The following is an 18,477-nucleotide window of genomic DNA, read 5'->3' as shown; positions in this document are numbered from 1 at the left end:
AGAGACACAGAACAGCTTGTCCTCCCACAGTTATCCTTATCCTCTGCACTTGCACGTGTCTGCCTTGATGTTCACTGGGGAACTTCCCACTTTGTGGCCACTCATTGCTGTGCTCAGCAGGGACACGGTTTTGTTTGGACGGGAGCTGCCGGAGCGACATATGCAGCAACTGAAGCCGAGAATAGCAGAGGCTGGGCAGATTCTATTTGTCCCAGAATGCAGGAAAGAGAGTGAGAAAAGCACAAGGAAATTTCAGACTTTGTTACTTTGTAATCTAATTGCCCCGGGGAAACTCAGCAATGGATGGTGCTCTGCTGCTACTGCCAATGCCTTCCATGAGAAAAATTCATTGCAGGAAGGAGCAACATCATCTGACAGAGACCAAGTGTGCCAGCAGTTGCTCCAGCTGCTCCTGCCATCAGCCCCTGCAGGAAGGAGCACAGCCCCCAATGCACGTGGGCTTTGGCTCCCTCTGGCACAGAAGCCCCCCGGGGGCACAGGTCTCTGGGGCAGGAGACGGGCACCAGCGCTGCCAGGGGCTCGAGGGGTGGCGGGTCTGCTTGGCCGGCCACTCTGCCACACCTGCTGATGTCAGCGCTCCCCGGGCCCCAGGGCTCAGAGCAGCATTCGTGCCCGGGCCCACACCTTCCTTGTGCAGTCACACCCGCAGGTTTAGGATGGCCACCAGCTGGGACGTGTCCCAAGGAGGCCGTGCCAGTTTCCCTGCAAGGTCCTGTGCCCTTCCCAGCGCGGCTGCGTCAGCAGCCCTGGGGGCTCCTTCTGCTGCCCCTGAGCCCGCAGAGCAGGGCAGCCTTTGCTGATGCTCTGAGCCCTTGCTAAAGGGCCCTTGCTAAAGATCTTCTCGGCCTGGCTTAGACACCTGGGGCCAGGCATTCCTTCCAACCTGGGCCAGTTTGGGTGGGCTGGGGGCAGCCCCGAGGCAGGCGGCAGTGTGTGCAAGGGCCCTTGGTGACACGCTGCAGCATGGTCACCGTGGCATCGAATGGAACCGGGTGTCCAAGGGCCCTTTGTGACACCCGGTGGCATAGGAGCTGGCGGTGACAAGAGCAGGCCACAGTGCTTGGAGCACACCGCGGGACAGGACAGGACAGAGCGGTGCCGTGAGGAGCCCCCGCACAGCGCGCTCGTTCGCGTCCCACCCGGAGCTTTTCTTAAGCGTTGTTCCTGCAGCTGAGCTCCAGGCCAGACCACAGGACCTTCTTACCTGTGGTCTCCCTGAGGCTTCTCTTCTGCAGGTGCCCTTGAGGCCAGACCACAATCCTTCACAGGAGTCTCCTGTCCTTGTGGCAGGAGCCCTTGAGACCGAGTGCAGGACTTGCTGTCCTGTAGCCTTCCTGAGGCTTCTTTCTTGACGGTGCCTTCCAGGCAGGACTGCAGGATTTGGTGACTTGGAGCTTTTCCAAGGCACCTCTCCTGCAAATAGCCACAAATCCAGTCCAAGACATGGAGCAGCGACCCCCAAAAGTGCCCAAGCTGGCCTGGGTGGAGGAGGAAGAAGGCCCTGCAGCTGCCCTGGCACAGGACACTGAAGAGGTGGTGCCATTCCAGCCACCACACGAGGGTGAGTGGCAGAGCTGGGCAACAGGACTGGTGCCTGCGGCCAGCTTGGCTCCACGCCATTCCGTGCCGGGCCGGGCCGTGCCGGGCCATGCCATGCTATCCCCTGGGGACATGCCCCTGGACAGGACGGAAGAGGGGCCGGGCAGACAGCCCGCAGTGGCCGTGCTCCATCCCCTGGCGCATCCCGGGCCTCTCTCTGCCTGGGGAGCGCAGGGCTGGGCCCTGTAGTCCGGCCCCTCCCGCAGCCCCTCATCTCTGGCTGCGCTCGCTCTTTGCCAGATGCAGCCCCGGAGCGCACACAAGAGCAGGAGTCCCGCCGTGGCCGCTTCCGCAGAACAGCGCAGGTACCTGCAGCCATCCCCACCTGGGCTGGGCCTGCTCTTCCTGCTCAGCCCAGCACCGTGTGTGCAGCACTCCATGCAACATCCCTGCCTTCTTGCCCTTCTCCTACAGTTTGTTTGCAACTTCATCAAGAGGATTAAGGAGGAAGAGACCATGGGCGCAGGCCTCAGACCATACTCGCCCATCTTCCAAAGCAAGAGCAGTGCTGCCCTGCTGGCTATGCTTGTAGAGGAAGATGTTTACAATCCCAAGCAAGTAAGCAGCCTGTGGCCAGGGTTTGATCCCCCCAGGAATTGCTTGGCCTCCAAAGGCAGGCATGCTGGCTGCTGTGAGCCTTTCAGGCCACATGGCAGCGTGGTGGCAAGGGAAGCACCCCTCTGCAGAAGCTGGGAACATTGCTCTCTCTGGCAGCTTTCCAAGTCTCCCGGTGCCTTCTCCAGGTGCCTGCCATGGTCAGCTACATCCACCAGTGGCTCTTGGCCAATGATTCTGCTGAGCACAGGCTGGACAAGACCCTGCTGGATCTCACCGAAGCACAGCCAAAGGACGCCGTCATGACGCTCCTGCGTGTGGCCCCGTCCTGTGACAGGTATGGGGCCCACCTGCCCCTGATGGGCTCCCCAGCCCATCACCCTGCACAGCCTGCCCCAGGTATCTGACCAACAAAGAGCTCCAGGGCCCTCTGGCTGCTCCCTTTCCCAGCCCTGGCATGGCAGCCCCTGAGCCTGCTGCCACGCTCCCTTGCTGCCTCTCAGGGCTCTGTCCCCACAGGGCTGGGCTGTCTGGGTGCTGCTGCCAGGGGGGCAGTGGGCAGTGGCAGAACTGGCAGCCAGCTCAGCTGGCCCCGGTGCTGTGTCTGAGACCCCCCTGAGACACAGCTCTAACCCCGCAGAGCTGCCATGGCCATGTGGAAGACCATCATGGCCTCAGCCAGGACTGCGGAGCTGGCACAGCTGATACTCCTGGATGTGCTGGGGAGCTGGCCAGAGCACAGCACCTGCACCTCCGGTGGGGGCGAAACGGCTGTCTTTGCCCTGGCTGTGAGTTTCTGCAAGTGGCCTTTGCTGGCCCCAAGGCTGCCTCCCCAGCAGCTCTCCATCCTCCTTCCCCCACTGCATCTCCCTGCCTCAGGCGCTGGCCTCAAACCTGGCCCAGGGGCAGCTTCAGGGCCACCAGGCCCCGTGCTCCCCCTGCGCCTCTCCTGGCCTCTCCCTGCCACGCTCGGGCCCGGCCACACGGACACCTGGGCACTGAGCGCTGTCTCGGGGGCTCTGTCTTTTGCAGGCAACGGTGGTGATGTGGAAAATCCTCCAGGTGCCCTGTCTCCCACGGATATTGAGGCTGTATTTCCCCCAGCTATTTGTGCATCTGCTCTTCCAAGTGTTCTTCAGCACTCTGGATACGCCAGAGGAGGTCCTTACCTTCTGGAAGGCATGCCAGGAAGAGCATGGCCTTGCCACCAGCCCCAACAGGTGCTCCGTGCCAGTCCTCCTGGCCCTGCCACGTGGTCTGCCAAGGAGCCAGTGCTGCCTGTGTGACCTGGGCTTTGCTCTGCACACAGGTTTGCAGTGCGGACCCTGAAGTCCCTGCTCTGCCTGCTCCGCTGCGAGGATGTGGTGGTGGCAATGGAACGCAGGTGTGCCTGGGACACGCTGCTCTCTGTTGACACTCACCACTTTGCCGTGGCTCTGCTTGCCAGGTGAGACCCCCTTCTCCCCACGGCCTCTGACATTTGTGCTCTGTGCCCAGGTGCCCCACTAAGTGCCCGTGGTAATGGGCGGGAGGGCCTTGTCCCTGAGGGACAGCCAAGCAGACTGGAAAAGGCTGGGAGAGGAGGCTGCCCATCAGCAACCAACTCCCAAATGGCCCAGGTCCCCTTGCTGGAAGGGTGCTGGGGGAAGATGAGAACTAGGTGAGCCACTCCTGGGAGAGGTTTGCCCCACTGCCTCAGGGGTCTTGTTTTCTTTCTCCCCTCTTCAGAGAAATTCGCCGTCTAGCCATACACTTCTGTTCCGCGGTTGCATTCTACCTGCTCGCCCTGCTCGGCCAAGAGATGCCATACTGGGATTTCCCTGCCCTGGCATTCCTTGTGGAGGTGAGCCTCAAGGCCAGCACTGCCTGGCTGAGCTGCCTCCCAGCTCTCTGCCCTCTCGTAGCCACAGCTGCCAGGACAAAGACACCCGTGCCCGTGCCCTGTGCTGCTGCCTGGGCCATCTGCTGCTGCCTGGGCCCGGCCCTTTGCGCTTCTGGGCCCTGTGCGCTTCTGGGCTCCTGCCGGCCGGCTCCCCTTTCACTGCCCTGTCCCTTTCAGGTCCTCGACTGCCTGGACTTGAGGGAATGCAGTGACAGTCTTCTGGAGATCATGGCACAGAACCTGCAGAGCGAGCACATGGCGAGGCGTTACTTGGCACTCAGAGGCCTCGTAGTGCTGGGCAAGAATCCCTTGATGGTGAGAATGGGCCCGTGGCTGAAGCCCTGCAGGCAGCGTGGGGCTGGGCAACGCAGTCGCTTGGCCTTGCCTGGCCTTCGGGCGCTGGGGCAGCTGCTCCCAGCTCTCCTGCCTCCCGCTTCAGCTGCCCGAGTGCTTCGGGACAGGCCTTTGGCCTCTGGGCCCTGCGGCAGCAGGGCGGCCTTTCACAAAGTTGGCTTCCACGCAGGCCGAAAAAATGCGGAGCCTGACTGAAAGTCTTGTGGAGCTCCTGGAGGAAAATGATAGTGACATGATCAGGATGACCATTCTTCTACTCAGACATTTACTCCTGGATAATGGTGCCCCAATACCCACCCCCATCGCCCTGCAGCTGGCTGAGGCGCTCCTGCCACTCTTTGACCGCGTAAGGCTCTGTGCCCACAGCCACGGCCACTGGCTGCTGCCCGCACACTTGGTGCCCTGTGCAGATGCAGGCCTGTGCCCTGGGGGGCCTGAAGCAGCTGATGCTCAGCTCTTTTGCCCTTCTCTTTCATACAGGATGATATCCAGGTGCAACTGAGCTCCATGTCTGTCTTTCAAGAGATGCTCGACTTATTAACAGAAGAGGGAAGAAAGGCCCTGAAGTCCCACGTGTGCCAGAGCCTGCTCCCACTCTACTTCCACTGCCATGATGAGAATCAGATTGTTGCTGAGGTGAGCACTTGTGGCCAGCTACTGTCCCCCTGGCAGGGGGTTGCGCTGCCTCCTGCCCTGGCACCTTGCGGGCTGCAGCCTCTTCCAGCCTGTGGCATCGGCTGCCTCCTGTGCCCTGCACTGTGGGGCCATCAGTGCGTCTCTGCTGCTCTCCAGGCCTCCCGGGAAACGCTGCATTCTACGGCCAGATTCCTGAAGAGGAGGGATCTCCAACAAATGCTACAGGTGGATCAGAGGTTTGGCGAGTGCCTGGTAAGAGCAGCCGAGAAACCCCAGGCTCAGCCTGGAGAAGGCCCCTGAGGGCGGTGCTCAGTCTGCGGGGCTGGCAGCTGTGCCCCTGCCCGCTGCTGCTCCCAGAGGCCGCACAGCCTCTTCTCCAGGCTCCCGTGGGCCCGAGCCGGGCGCCCACGCAGTCCCGGCCCAGGAGGGCGGCGGGGCGGCACCGCGGCTCCCCGGGGAGCAGCCGGCCCTCCGGCCCCGCCCCTCGGGAGCCCGGCGCCAGCTGCTGCTGGCCACGCCTCAGGGCTCTGCGAGCAGGGCAGGGCCGGGCCTGGGCGGAGGCAGCGCCCGGCCCGGGGCCTGGGCCCGCGCCAACCCTTCCCTCCTGCTGCTCTCTCCAGCTGGCAGAGGACAGGAGCCGAGCGGCCGAGCACCTGCGCCGGGCCCTGCGCTACCTGCAGAGCCCACAGGAGCCCCTGCGAGAGGCGGCCGTCAGCTTCATGGGTGAGCCACGAGCCCGCGCTCCCTCCCCTGCCCACCGCAGCTGGGCCCCGGCCCCGCCTGCTGCCCCGGCAGTGCCACCCGGGCCCGGCGCCGTGGAGGCCCGCCGGGCCCGGGCATTGCTGCTGCTGCCCTCTGGCAGCCGTGCCCTTGGGCGGCAGCATGCGGCAAAGGCTCGGGCTGAGCCCTGCGGGGCCAGCAGCCCGTGTGGCCACAGCGCCGGCAGCGCCGCTGGCAGGGAGCTGTGCTGCTGGGGCCGTGACAGGCTCTGTGTTCACAGGGATGGCCGGCCGGCACCTGAGGGGGCAGCAGCAAGAGCTTCAGCTGATCTGCAGTGGTGAGTGAGTGAGGGCAGCGGGCTGACTGCGGGGGCAGGCACGGGAAGCTGCAAGCCCTGCCCCGGCTGCGGAGGGCTCTGCTCCCGTGGCCAGAGCACACAGACATTTCAGGGCCACGTGTGGCATTCGTGGCCAGCAGCTTTGGGCTGATCCCCTCGGTCCCTGCTCCCTGCGGGCCATGGCAAGAGCCGGCCGGGATGACCCTGCCAGGGGGTTCACCTCGGCTCCCTGCACATCCGGGATCTGACCTTGGCTCTGTTCCTCTCTCTTGCAGCCCTTGAAGAAATGGCCTATGACAGCAATCCCGCAATCAGAAATGCTGCAATTGAATCTTGTTTAGTTCTCCGGGCTGTACAGAGAGCTCCGTACTCCACATGGCATAAGCTGCGAGATCAATTCCGCAGTGCATGGAAGAAACGGCCTCGTCTGTGGGGCACTGCCTTGCTGTTCTGCTGCAGCTCCTCAGAGAGATGATCTGCGCAAGGCTCTGTCTGCTGGGCCTCTTGAGCCAGCAGGGGTTTTCTTGTTCTTCTCTTCGATTTTTGTGTTTGTATTTTCCTTTTTGTTGACAATGTAAATATAGAGTATCTTCCAATACACAGAGTCCCAGGATCTTTCTTTTCCTGCACAGTGTCCGTAGGGCATAGGGGAAGAGGGGCAAAAGGGTGCTTGTGCTCATCCAGCTGCCCAAGCGTGCAGTGTTTCAGGGAAAAAGGCCAGAAGCCCCTTGGCCTCTGGTGGTTCTGCTGAAGCCTTTGTGCTGCCGACAGAGCGGCTGGGCAGGGGCAGGAGCTGTGGGGATCCCTGCCAGAGCGGTGCCTGGAGATGGCCACAAGCCCTGTGCCACGCAGGAAAGGCCATCCGCGTCCTCCTGCCCGTGTGCTGCTGGTTGCTTTGCTGAGGGCTCCCAGGTGCCTCTGGATGGGGCTTCTCTGGAGCTGCTGTGGGGCTGTGGCGCTGCTGCCGGGAAGCTTGGCCGGGCTGGGGGGACACCGTGAGTCACTGGTAAGCCCTGAGCAATGGGTTGGCAGAGGCCATAAGCAGCCTCCTGGCAGCCGCCTTGATCCTGACAGCCGGCTGCTCTGGCGCTTCCTCGGTGGCCGGTTGGAGGGACCCCCTGGAATCAGGCGTGGAACCCTGGTCCTGGCCTTTCAGGCCTCTGAGGCCAGGAGTTGCGGGGCTGGGCGTGTGGCCTGTTCTCCAGACTGGAGCCCCCCGCCCCTCAGCCTTAGGCATTGAGCTCCACTGCCTGCTTGCTGAGTCTTGCTCCTGTTGCTCCGGGGGAGGCCTAGCTCTGTGGCTTTAGGTCCCATTGAGCCAGAAGAGCAGCAGCTTGGATCCCAGAGGGGCCACAGAAAGGCCCTCTTGGACAAAGGGCATTCCTGTCATTCCCAGGGCAGGGCCACATGAGAGTGCAGCGGGCACCTTCAGGGCCACCTGGGCCACCTCTCTGTGTGCAGGGCTGGCTCTTTGCTTTGCTGCTCTCGGCCTTTTGTCGTCGTACTCCTTGGGCTGCCTGCAGCGAGGGGCAGCCCTATAAGGAGGGTGAAAGGCCCCGTCTCCCACATCTCAAGGCGGAAATGCAGCTCTCCCGGCCCTCAGCCCACGCTGTAAGCAGAGCAGAGCCTTTTCCCCAGCCCTGATGGCTTTCTGACTGCTTCTGGCCCCTGGCCACCATGACCCACTGCACTCGCTCTGAGTCACCTACAGGATGGCTGGTGCCTCTTAATTTGCTGACCCTGGGACGTGAGGGTCACTGAGGGAAAGGTGGGTGTCCCAATGCTGAGGGCACACGTGGGTCACTAAGCAGACTTGGGCCTTCCCCAGCAGGTTGCAGGTGTCTGGCCTTATGTGTCGTGTTACAGTGGTTGTGCTGCTGCCTGGTCCTGTCCCTCTTGTCACCCTCACCCAACCTGGACCCTCTGACCTGCCTTCAAGAAACCCTGTTGCATCAGACATGGTGTCAAGAGCCCTCCTTCACCTGCCGCTCCAGCGCACATTACAAGCTCCGGGCCTGAGAGCAAGGTGGGCTAGGGCAGCTGGTCTCTCAGACCAAGAGGGAACCGCTCTCGACAGCAGCGGGCCATGGACGTTCCCCGCACCAGATAAAATCATCTCCAAGTTTAGCTAGTAAGGTAGTAAGGTAGAAACCATTAACTGCCGGCAAATCTGGCACTAGTCTCTAAGTTCCATTAGGTTTCTTTATTGCTAATCTAGGAGGAATACATTTTGACTCCCATTCTTCCAATAATCCTGATGTCAGGAATTTATTCATTGTTGCCTCCGTTCTTTTCCCAGCCTATAGTCTTCAAAGGTATTGCTTTCTGACTATGGCCTAACTCTTGTCTGCAGCTCAATTGTAATAGGGTCTGCTCATTTGGATTTTCCTGGGCTATCAGTATCCCATACTCTTGGCTACACCTGATTCAATACTTGCTCTAAATAGTTATTCTTGTTTGTTGGTCTTGTGTCAATTGTCAGTCCTACTGCTAAACCCAATTTGTCTTCAGGTACCTTCAACTTAATTTTTCTTTTCCTAAACGGAACTGCTGTATCGAAATTTTCAAGCAAATCTCTGCCTAGGACAGATTTGGGTGCGTTTGGTAAATAAAGAAACTGATGGATTGCCAGTTTCTTCTTGATTTTCCATTTAAGTGGTTGCAGGAAGAATGCATTTTCTGGCTGGCCCGTGGCTCCTATTGCTTGAAGATAGTTCTCACTTTTGGGTATCAGTGCTTGATTCAAGAGTGAAAAATGGGTTTCCACTATTGATTGAAAATTCCACCTCTTCATCATCCTTTAGCCTTATTTTAACCTGCTAGGGTAAGAAGTGCTAGGGTAAGAACTGCCCGTCTCGGTCATTTCTTATCATCTAGAGCGGCTACAAGAGTTTGGTGTACTTTGTCTGCTAACTCTGGGCACTGGCCCTATTTCCAGTGTCCTTATTTCTTACAATATGCACATTGATTTGGCCCCAGCTTGGTCTGTGCCTGGTTTGAAACTCCTCTGCCTCTGCTACTTTTGCCCCTGCCTCTGTTTCATGCGCGTCCTCTCCCTGGTGCTGATCCAGAGCTGCCACCATGGCTGCAGGGAGTTCTTTTTCTTTTTCTCTGTCTTTATCATCATACGCTTTCAATGCTTTTCTCATTAATGCCTTTAAGTCTCTCTTTACAGGCTCTTTCAGCCTCTGAAGTTCCTGCCTGACACCTGGGCTAGATTGCCCTAACATCAGGGAAACGGACTGCTGCTTTCCCATATCCGACCAGGGATCCAGAGCTGTGCTTTATGTGCAGCTGCTCACAACCTGTCCACAAAGTCAGTGGGTGACTCGTGCTGGCCCTGTGTAACATTATCTATTACTGACCAATTTATTGCTTTTGGACTAGCATTTTGTAATTCAAATTTGACTAGTTCCTGGCATCTGGTTAACATTGCACAGCTGCCTGCATCGTTCGGGTCCCACAAAGGGCTTACAATAGGAGACAGCTGGTCCACTGTGCCTTGTAAGGCTCCACTAGCAATTTGTCCCTGCACACGTGCTCTGGCTACCTTGATCACCAACTCTTTGCTGGTTTTGTTAGCTCTGTCAACATCAAATCAGTAGCACCTCACTCTGGGTCTTGATTCTTGACTATGCACTCCAATCTTTTTGCTACTTTGCCTGGGTTTTCTCTATACATTTTCACTTTTTCCCACCAACGGTTCCGCTCACTCGGAGAAAAGCAGATGTTCACACACATGGCTTCTCCTGGGCGACTCAAGACTAGCCATAAGCGGGGGACTAAAGGCAAAGCTTTCTTGGTTTTATTCCTTGTGTTGGTTGTCACTGGGGGTCTCTGAAAGTGTCCCCTCACCTCATCCTCACTGCCATCTGGGTTTCATTCAGGGGGCCGCGTGGTTGGCTGAGGGGGAGTGTACTCGAGCTGGCCTGGAGTAACTCGGCTGTAAGTCTTGGACACCTAGGACACAATCTTCCTGGTGCATTGGAGCCATTTTCAAACATCTCTGCCCTATGCTGGATGCTGAACAGCTTTATTTTCTGCCTCTTTTCTCTTTCCAAAGTTAGGAATAAAGGTCCTATGGGGCCAAATAAAAAAGCCACAATTCCTTCTGCCCCTCAGGTTTATTCTTCAGGGTAAAAAACATGTCTGCATATATGGCTGGATCTCATTTTTCTTCTTTGCTTCAAAATAACATCAACTGTAAAAATGTATCATAAAGTTTCAGCAGGGGTCACTTTTCACCGCTTCCTAATTGACACCAAGGCTACCATTGGGTAGGCTCTTTCATCCAATTACCTTTCTTTGAAAAATTACCCTCTGGCATTCCTCCCAAATCTTTCTCCACTGCTAAATTACGTTCTAGTGGACTCTTTTTAATACCATCTTTACTTCTCGTCTTGTTCATTCTTCATGCTATCAAAATTTCAAAACTTAACAGGATCTAGTAGTACTTCTCCTTTCCTTCTCTTCATCCCCTGTATACTCCACTTCACACACATGGGCTGTCTCTCAGTCACCCAGCACCAATATTCTTTTTTACAGTCCTAACAAGCAATGAAAATAAAAGGATTCCGCGTTCCACACAACCTTCGCGGAATTGGGGTTTGATCAGACATAAAACGAATTTCTTTAAAAACCGCCTAAAGTCATACCCGGGAGTATATACTCGTGTCAACCTGGAGTTCACAACCCTTGACTTTTGATGTAGTGTCTAAAAGATTGAGTGACTGCTCGATGTTGTTCAAACGCTTCTCAAAGTCAGACGAGCTCGGTGCTGTGCCCATTTCCCTGGCGTGTTCCGGTTGGTGTTTATTTGTCAGTTAGCGTATGATGGTTTGTTTTCACGTAGCCCGTGCTTTCCACACGTTGGTTTACCCCTAGGTTTTGCCCTCCGTCAAAGCTGTCCCTCATGCCATTGCCCACTCTTTGTTCCAGCTCCTTCCCTGCCTGTCAAGATCATGCAGCTCTTTATTCCTGAACCTTCCCTGTCAGTTTTGCCTTGGACCAATCCCTGACTGCACCACCCCTTTGGAATTCCCCTGTTGCTGCAAGCCCCGCTGGTCCAGGTGACCTACCTCCTCCTCCCATCTGGCCTAATTAGTCCCAAGCAACGGATGTAATCCCCTGGCTCCTTCCCTGCAGATTCCTTATTGATCAATCCTCTGTATCCACCGCCCGAGTTGTACCCCTATAAAATCCCACGCACAGAAGTGCTGGCTCCCTGCCCTTTTCTCCAGTGCTGTCACTGCTCCCAACAGTGACGAGAGCTGCAGCAGCCCCTCCGATTCCCCTCAGGAGGATGGTGAAGACCACAATGGCGCCCTTTACTCTCCTCCAGGCGGAAGAAAGTGGCCTCAGCTGCATCTGGGGCTTCCCCTCCAGACCACACTCCATCCTTGCAGTCCTCCTTTGCATTCTGGCTAAAGGCTTCATATCTTTTTCTATTGTCCTGCCCAAAACCGTGCCCATCTGCTTCCAGCACTTCTCTTGGCTGCTGCTTTAGGGTGTGGGCACCATCATCAGAGACACAGAACAGCTTGTCCTCCCACAGTTATCCTTATCCTCTGCACTTGCACGTGTCTGCCTTGATGTTCACTGGGGAACTTCCCACTTTGTGGCCACTCATTGCTGTGCTCAGCAGGGACACGGTTTTGTTTGGACGGGAGCTGCCGGAGCGACATATGCAGCAACTGAAGCCGAGAATAGCAGAGGCTGGGCAGATTCTATTTGTCCCAGAATGCAGGAAAGAGAGTGAGAAAAGCACAAGGAAATTTCAGACTTTGTTACTTTGTAATCTAATTGCCCCGGGAAAACTCAGCAATGGATGGTGCTCTGCTGCTACTGCCAATGCCTTCCATGAGAAAAATTCATTGCAGGAAGGAGCAACATCATCTGACAGAGACCAAGTGTGCCAGCAGTTGCTCCAGCTGCTCCTGCCATCAGCCCCTGCAGGAAGGAGCACAGCCCCCAATGCACGTGGGCTTTGGCTCCCTCTGGCACAGAAGCCCCCCGGGGGCACAGGTCTCTGGGGCAGGAGACGGGCACCAGCGCTGCCAGGGGCTCGAGGGGTGGCGGGTCTGCTTGGCCGGCCACTCTGCCACACCTGCTGATGTCAGCGCTCCCCGGGCCCCAGGGCTCAGAGCAGCATTCGTGCCCGGGCCCACACCTTCCTTGTGCAGTCACACCCGCAGGTTTAGGATGGCCACCAGCTGGGACGTGTCCCAAGGAGGCCGTGCCAGTTTCCCTGCAAGGTCCCGTGCCCTTCCCAGCGCGGCTGCGTCAGCAGCCCTGGGGGCTCCTTCTGCTGCCCCTGAGCCCGCAGAGCAGGGCAGCCTTTGCTGATGCTCTGAGCCCTTGCTAAAGGGCCCTTGCTAAAGATCTTCTCGGCCTGGCTTAGACACCTGGGGCCAGGCATTCCTTCCAACCTGGGCCAGTTTGGGTGGGCTGGGGGCAGCCCCGAGGCAGGCGGCAGTGTGTGCAAGGGCCCTTGGTGACACGCTGCAGCATGGTCACCGTGGCATCGAATGGAACCGGGTGTCCAAGGGCCCTTTGTGACACCCGGTGGCATAGGAGCTGGCGGTGACAAGAGCAGGCCACAGTGCTTGGAGCACACCGCGGGACAGGACAGGACAGAGCGGTGCCGTGAGGAGCCCCCGCACAGCGCGCTCGTTCGCGTCCCACCCGGAGCTTTTCTTAAGCGTTGCTCCTGCAGCTGAGCTCCAGGCCAGACCACAGGACCTTCTTACCTGTGGTCTCCCTGAGGCTTCTCTTCTGCAGGTGCCCTTGAGGCCAGACCACAATCCTTCACAGGAGTCTCCTGTCCTTGTGGCAGGAGCCCTTGAGACCGAGTGCAGGACTTGCTGTCCTGTAGCCTTCCTGAGGCTTCTTTCTTGACGGTGCCTTCCAGGCAGGACTGCAGGACTTGGTGACTTGGAGCTTTTCCAAGGCACCTCTCCCGCAAATAGCCACAAATCCAGTCCGAGACATGGAGCAGCGACCCCCAAAAGTGCCCAAGCTGGCCTGGGTGGAGGAGGAGGAAGAAGGCCCTGCAGCTGCCCTGGCACAGGACACTGAAGAGGTGGTGCCATTCCAGCCACCACACGAGGGTGAGTGGCAGAGCTGGGCAACAGGACTGGTGCCTGCGGCCAGCTTGGCTCCACGCCATTCCGTGCCGGGCCGGGCCGTGCCGGGCCATGCCATGCTATCCCCTGGGGACATGCCCCTGGACAGGACGGAAGAGGGGCCGGGCAGACAGCCCGCAGTGGCCGTGCTCCATCCCCTGGCGCATCCCGGGCCTCTCTCTGCCTGGGGAGCGCAGGGCTGGGCCGTGTAGTCCGGCCCCTCCCGCAGCCCCTCATCTCTGGCTGCGCTCGCTCTTTGCCAGATGCAGCCCCGGAGCGCACACAAGAGCAGGAGTCCCGCCGTGGCCGCTTCCGCAGAACAGCGCAGGTACCTGCAGCCATCCCCACCTGGGCTGGGCCTGCTCTCCCTGCTCAGCCCAGCACCGTGTGTGCAGCACTCCATGCAACATCCCTGCCTTCTTGCCCTTCTCCTACAGTTTGTTTGCAACTTCATCAAGAGGATTAAGGAGGAAGAGACCATGGGCGCAGGCCTCAGACCATACTCGCCCATCTTCCAAAGCAAGAGCAGTGCTGCCCTGCTGGCTATGCTTGTAGAGGAAGATGTTTACAATCCCAAGCAAGTAAGCAGCCTGTGGCCAGGGTTTGATCCCCCCAGGAATTGCTTGGCCTCCAAAGGCAGGCATGCTGGCTGCTGTGAGCCTTTCAGGCCACATGGCAGCGTGGTGGCAAGGGAAGCACCCCTCTGCAGAAGCTGGGAACATTGCTCTCTCTGGCAGCTTTCCAAGTCTCCCGGTGCCTTCTCCAGGTGCCTGCCATGGTCAGCTACATCCACCAGTGGCTCTTGGCCAATGATTCTGCTGAGCACAGGCTGGACAAGACCCTGCTGGATCTCACCGAAGCACAGCCAAAGGACGCCGTCATGACGCTCCTGCGTGTGGCCCCGTCCTGTGACAGGTATGGGGCCCACCTGCCCCTGATGGGCTCCCCAGCCCATCACCCTGCACAGCCTGCCCCAGGTGTCTGACCAACAGAGAGTTCCAGGGCCCTCTGGCTGCTCCCTTTCCCAGCCCTGGCATGGCAGCCCCTGAGCCTGCTGCCACGCTCCCTTGCTGCCTCTCAGGGCTCTGTCCCCACAGGGCTGGGCTGTCTGGGTGCTGCTGCCAGGGGGGCAGTGGGCAGTGGCAGAACTGGCAGCCAGCTCAGCTGGCCCCGGTGCTGTGTCTGAGACCCCCCTGAGACACAGCTCTAACCCCGCAGAGCTGCCATGGCCATGTGGAAGACCATCATGGCCTCAGCCAGGACTGCGGAGCTGGCACAGCTGATACTCCTGGATGTGCTGGGGAGCTGGCCAGAGCACAGCACCTGCACCTCCGGTGGGGGCGAAACGGCTGTCTTTGCCCTGGCTGTGAGTTTCTGCAAGTGGCCTTTGCTGGCCCCAAGGCTGCCTCCCCAGCAGCTCTCCATCCTCCTTCCCCCACTGCATCTCCCTGCCTCAGGCGCTGGCCTCAAACCTGGCCCAGGGGCAGCTTCAGGGCCACCAGGCTCCGTGCTCCCCCTGCGCCTCTCCTGGCCTCTCCCTGCCACGCTCGGGCCCGGCCACACGGACACCTGGGCACTGAGCGCTGTCTCGGGGGCTCTGTCCTTTGCAGGCAACTGTGGTGATGTGGAAAATCCTCCAGGTGCCCTGTCTCCCACGGATATTGAGGCTGTATTTCCCCCAGCTATTTGTGCATCTGCTCTTCCAAGTGTTCTTCAGCACTCTGGATACGCCAGAGGAGGTCCTTACCTTCTGGAAGGCATGCCAGGAAGAGCATGGCCTTGCCACCAGCCCCAACAGGTGCTCCGTGCCAGTCCTCCTGGCCCTGCCACGTGGCCTGCCAAGGAGCCAGTGCTGCCTGTGTGACCTGGGCTTTGCTCTGCACACAGGTTTGCAGTGCGGACCCTGAAGTCCCTGCTCTGCCTGCTCCGCTGCGAGGATGTGGTGGTGGCAATGGAACGCAGGTGTGCCTGGGACACGCTGCTCTCTGTTGACACTCACCACTTTGCCGTGGCTCTGCTTGCCAGGTGAGACCCCCTTCTCCCCACTGCCTCTGACATTTGTGCTCTGTGCCCAGGTGCCCCACTAAGTGCCCGTGGTAATGGGCGGGAGGGCCTTGTCCCTGAGGGACAGCCAAGCAGACTGGAAAAGGCTGGGAGAGGAGGCTGCCCATCAGCAACCAACTCCCAAATGGCCCAGGTCCCCTTGCTGGAAGGGTGCTGGGGGAAGATGAGAACTAGGTGAGCCACTCCTGGGAGAGGTTTGCCCCACTGCCTCAGGGGTCTTGTTTCCTTTCTCCCCTCTTCAGAGAAATTCGCCGTCTAGCCATACACTTCTGTTCCGCGGTTGCATTCTACCTGCTCGCCCTGCTCGGCCAAGAGATGCCATACTGGGATTTCCCTGCCCTGGCATTCCTTGTGGAGGTGAGCCTCAAGGCCAGCACTGCCTGGCTGAGCTGCCTCCCAGCTCTCTGCCCTCTCGTAGCCACAGCTGCCAGGACAAAGACACCCGTGCCCGTGCCCTGTGCTGCTGCCTGGGCCATCTGCTGCTGCCTGGGCCCGGCCCTTTGCGCTTCTGGGCCCTGTGCGCTTCTGGGCTCCTGCCGGCCGGCTCCCCTTTCACTGCCCTGTCCCTTTCAGGTCCTCGACTGCCTGGACTTGAGGGAATGCAGTGACAGTCTTCTGGAGATCATGGCACAGAACCTGCAGAGCGAGCACATGGCGAGGCGTTACTTGGCACTCAGAGGCCTCGTAGTGCTGGGCAAGAATCCCTTGATGGTGAGAATGGGCCCGTGGCTGAAGCCCTGCAGGCAGCGTGGGGCTGGGCAACGCAGTCGCTTGGCCTTGCCTGGCCTTCGGGCGCTGGGGCAGCTGCTCCCAGCTCTCCTGCCTCCCGCTTCAGCTGCCCGAGTGCTTCGGGACAGGCCTTTGGCCTCTGGGCCCTGCGGCAGCAGGGCGGCCTTTCACAAAGTTGGCTTCCACGCAGGCCGAAAAAATGCGGAGCCTGACTGAAAGTCTTGTGGAGCTCCTGGAGGAAAATGATAGTGACATGATCAGGATGACCATTCTTCTACTCAGACATTTACTCCTGGATAATGGTGCCCCAATACCCACCCCCATCGCCCTGCAGCTGGCTGAGGCGCTCCTGCCACTCTTTGACCGCGTAAGGCTCTGTGCCCACAGCCACGGCCACTGGCTGCTGCCCGCACACTTGGTGCCCTGTGCAGATGCAGGCCTGTGCCCTGGGGGGCCTGAAGCAGCTGATGCTCAGCTCTTTTGCCCTTCTCTTTCATACAGGATGATATCCAGGTGCAACTGAGCTCCATGTCTGTCTTTCAAGAGATGCTCGACTTATTAACAGAAGAGGGAAGAAAGGCCCTGAAGTCCCACGTGCGCCAGAGCCTGCTCCCACTCTACTTCCACTGCCATGATGAGAATCAGATTGTTGCTGAGGTGAGCACTTGTGGCCAGCTACTGTCCCCCTGGCAGGGGGTTGCGCTGCCTCCTGCCCTGGCACCTTGCGGGCTGCAGCCTCTTCCAGCCTGTGGCATCGGCTGCCTCCTGTGCCCTGCACTGTGGGGCCATCAGTGCGTCTCTGCTGCTCTCCAGGCCTCCCGGGAAACGCTGCATTCTACGGCCAGATTCCTGAAGAGGAGGGATCTCCAACAAATGCTACAGGTGGATCAGAGGTTTGGCGAGTGCCTGGTAAGAGCAGCCGAGAAACCCCAGGCTCAGCCTGGAGAAGGCCCCTGAGGGCGGTGCTCAGTCTGCGGGGCTGGCAGCTGTGCCCCTGCCCGCTGCTGCTCCCAGAGGCCGCGCAGCCTCTTCTCCAGGCTCCCGTGGGCCCGAGCCGGGCGCCCACGCAGTCCCGGCCCAGGAGGGCGGCGGGGCGGCACCGCGGCTCCCCGGGTAGCAGCCGGCCCTCCGGCCCCGCCCCTCGGGAGCCCGGCGCCAGCTGCTGCTGGCCACGCCTCAGGGCTCTGCGAGCAGGGGAGGGCCGGGCCTGGGCGGAGGCAGCGCCCGGCCCGAGGCCTGGGCCCGCGCCAACCCTTCCCTCCTGCTGCTCTCTCCAGCTGGCAGAGGACAGGAGCCGAGCAGCCGAGCACCTGCGCCGGGCCCTGCGCTACCTGCAGAGCCCACAGGAGCCCCTGCGAGAGGCGGCCATCAGCTTCATGGGTGAGCCACGAGCCCGCGCTCCCTCCCCTGCCCACCGCAGCTGGGCCCCGGCCCCGCCTGCTGCCCCGGCAGCGCCACCCGGGCCCGGCGCCGTGGAGGCCCGTCGGGCCCGGGCATTGCTGCTGCTGCCCTCTGGCAGCCGTGCCCTTGGGCGGCAGCATGCGGCAAAGGCTCGGGCTGAGCCCTGCGGGGCCAGCAGCCCGTGTGGCCACAGTGCCGGCAGCGCCGCTGGCAGGGAGCTGTGCTGCTGGGGCCGTGACAGGCTCTGTGTTCACAGGGATGGCCGGCCGGCACCTGAGGGGGCAGCAGCAAGAACTTCAGCTGATCTGCAGTGGTGAGTGAGTGAGGGCAGCGGACTGACTGCGGGGGCAGGCACGGGAAGCTGCAAGCCCTGCCCCGGCTGCGGAGGGCTCTGCTCCCGTGGCCAGAGCACACAGACATTTCAGGGCCACGTGTGGCATTCGTGGCCAGCAGCTTTGGGCTGATCCCCTCGGTCCCTGCTCCCTGCGGGCCATGGCAAGAGCCGGCCGGGATGACCCTGCCAGGGGGTTCACCTCGGCTCCCTGCACATCCGGGATCTGACCTTGGCTCTGTTCCTCTCTCTTGCAGCCCTTGAAGAAATGGCCTATGACAGCAGTCCCGCAATCAGAAATGCTGCAATTGAATCTTGTTTAGTTCTCCGGGCTGTACAGAGAGCTCCGTACTCCACATGGCATAAGCTGCGAGATCAATTCCGCAGTGCATGGAAGAAACGGCCTCGTCTGTGGGGCACTGCCTTGCTGTTCTGCTGCAGCTCCTCAGAGAGATGATCTGCGCAAGGCTCTGTCTGCTGGGCCTCTTGAGCCAGCAGGGGTTTTCTTGTTCTTCTCTTCGATTTTTGTGTTTGTATTTTCCTTTTTGTTGACAATGTAAATATAGAGTATCTTCCAATACACAGAGTCCCAGGATCTTTCATTTCCTGCACAGTGTCCGTAGGGCATAGGGGAAGAGGGGCAAAAGGGTGCTTGTGCTCATCCAGCTGCCCAAGCGTGCAGTGTTTCAGGGAAAAAGGCCAGAAGCCCCTTGGCCTCTGGTGG

This window comes from Melospiza georgiana, chromosome Z (assembly GCF_028018845.1).
Source record: "Melospiza georgiana isolate bMelGeo1 chromosome Z, bMelGeo1.pri, whole genome shotgun sequence".
NCBI classification, from domain to species: domain Eukaryota; kingdom Metazoa; phylum Chordata; class Aves; order Passeriformes; family Passerellidae; genus Melospiza; species Melospiza georgiana.
The sequence above is the reverse complement of the archived record's forward strand: the minus strand, read 5'-3'. Positions refer to the sequence as shown.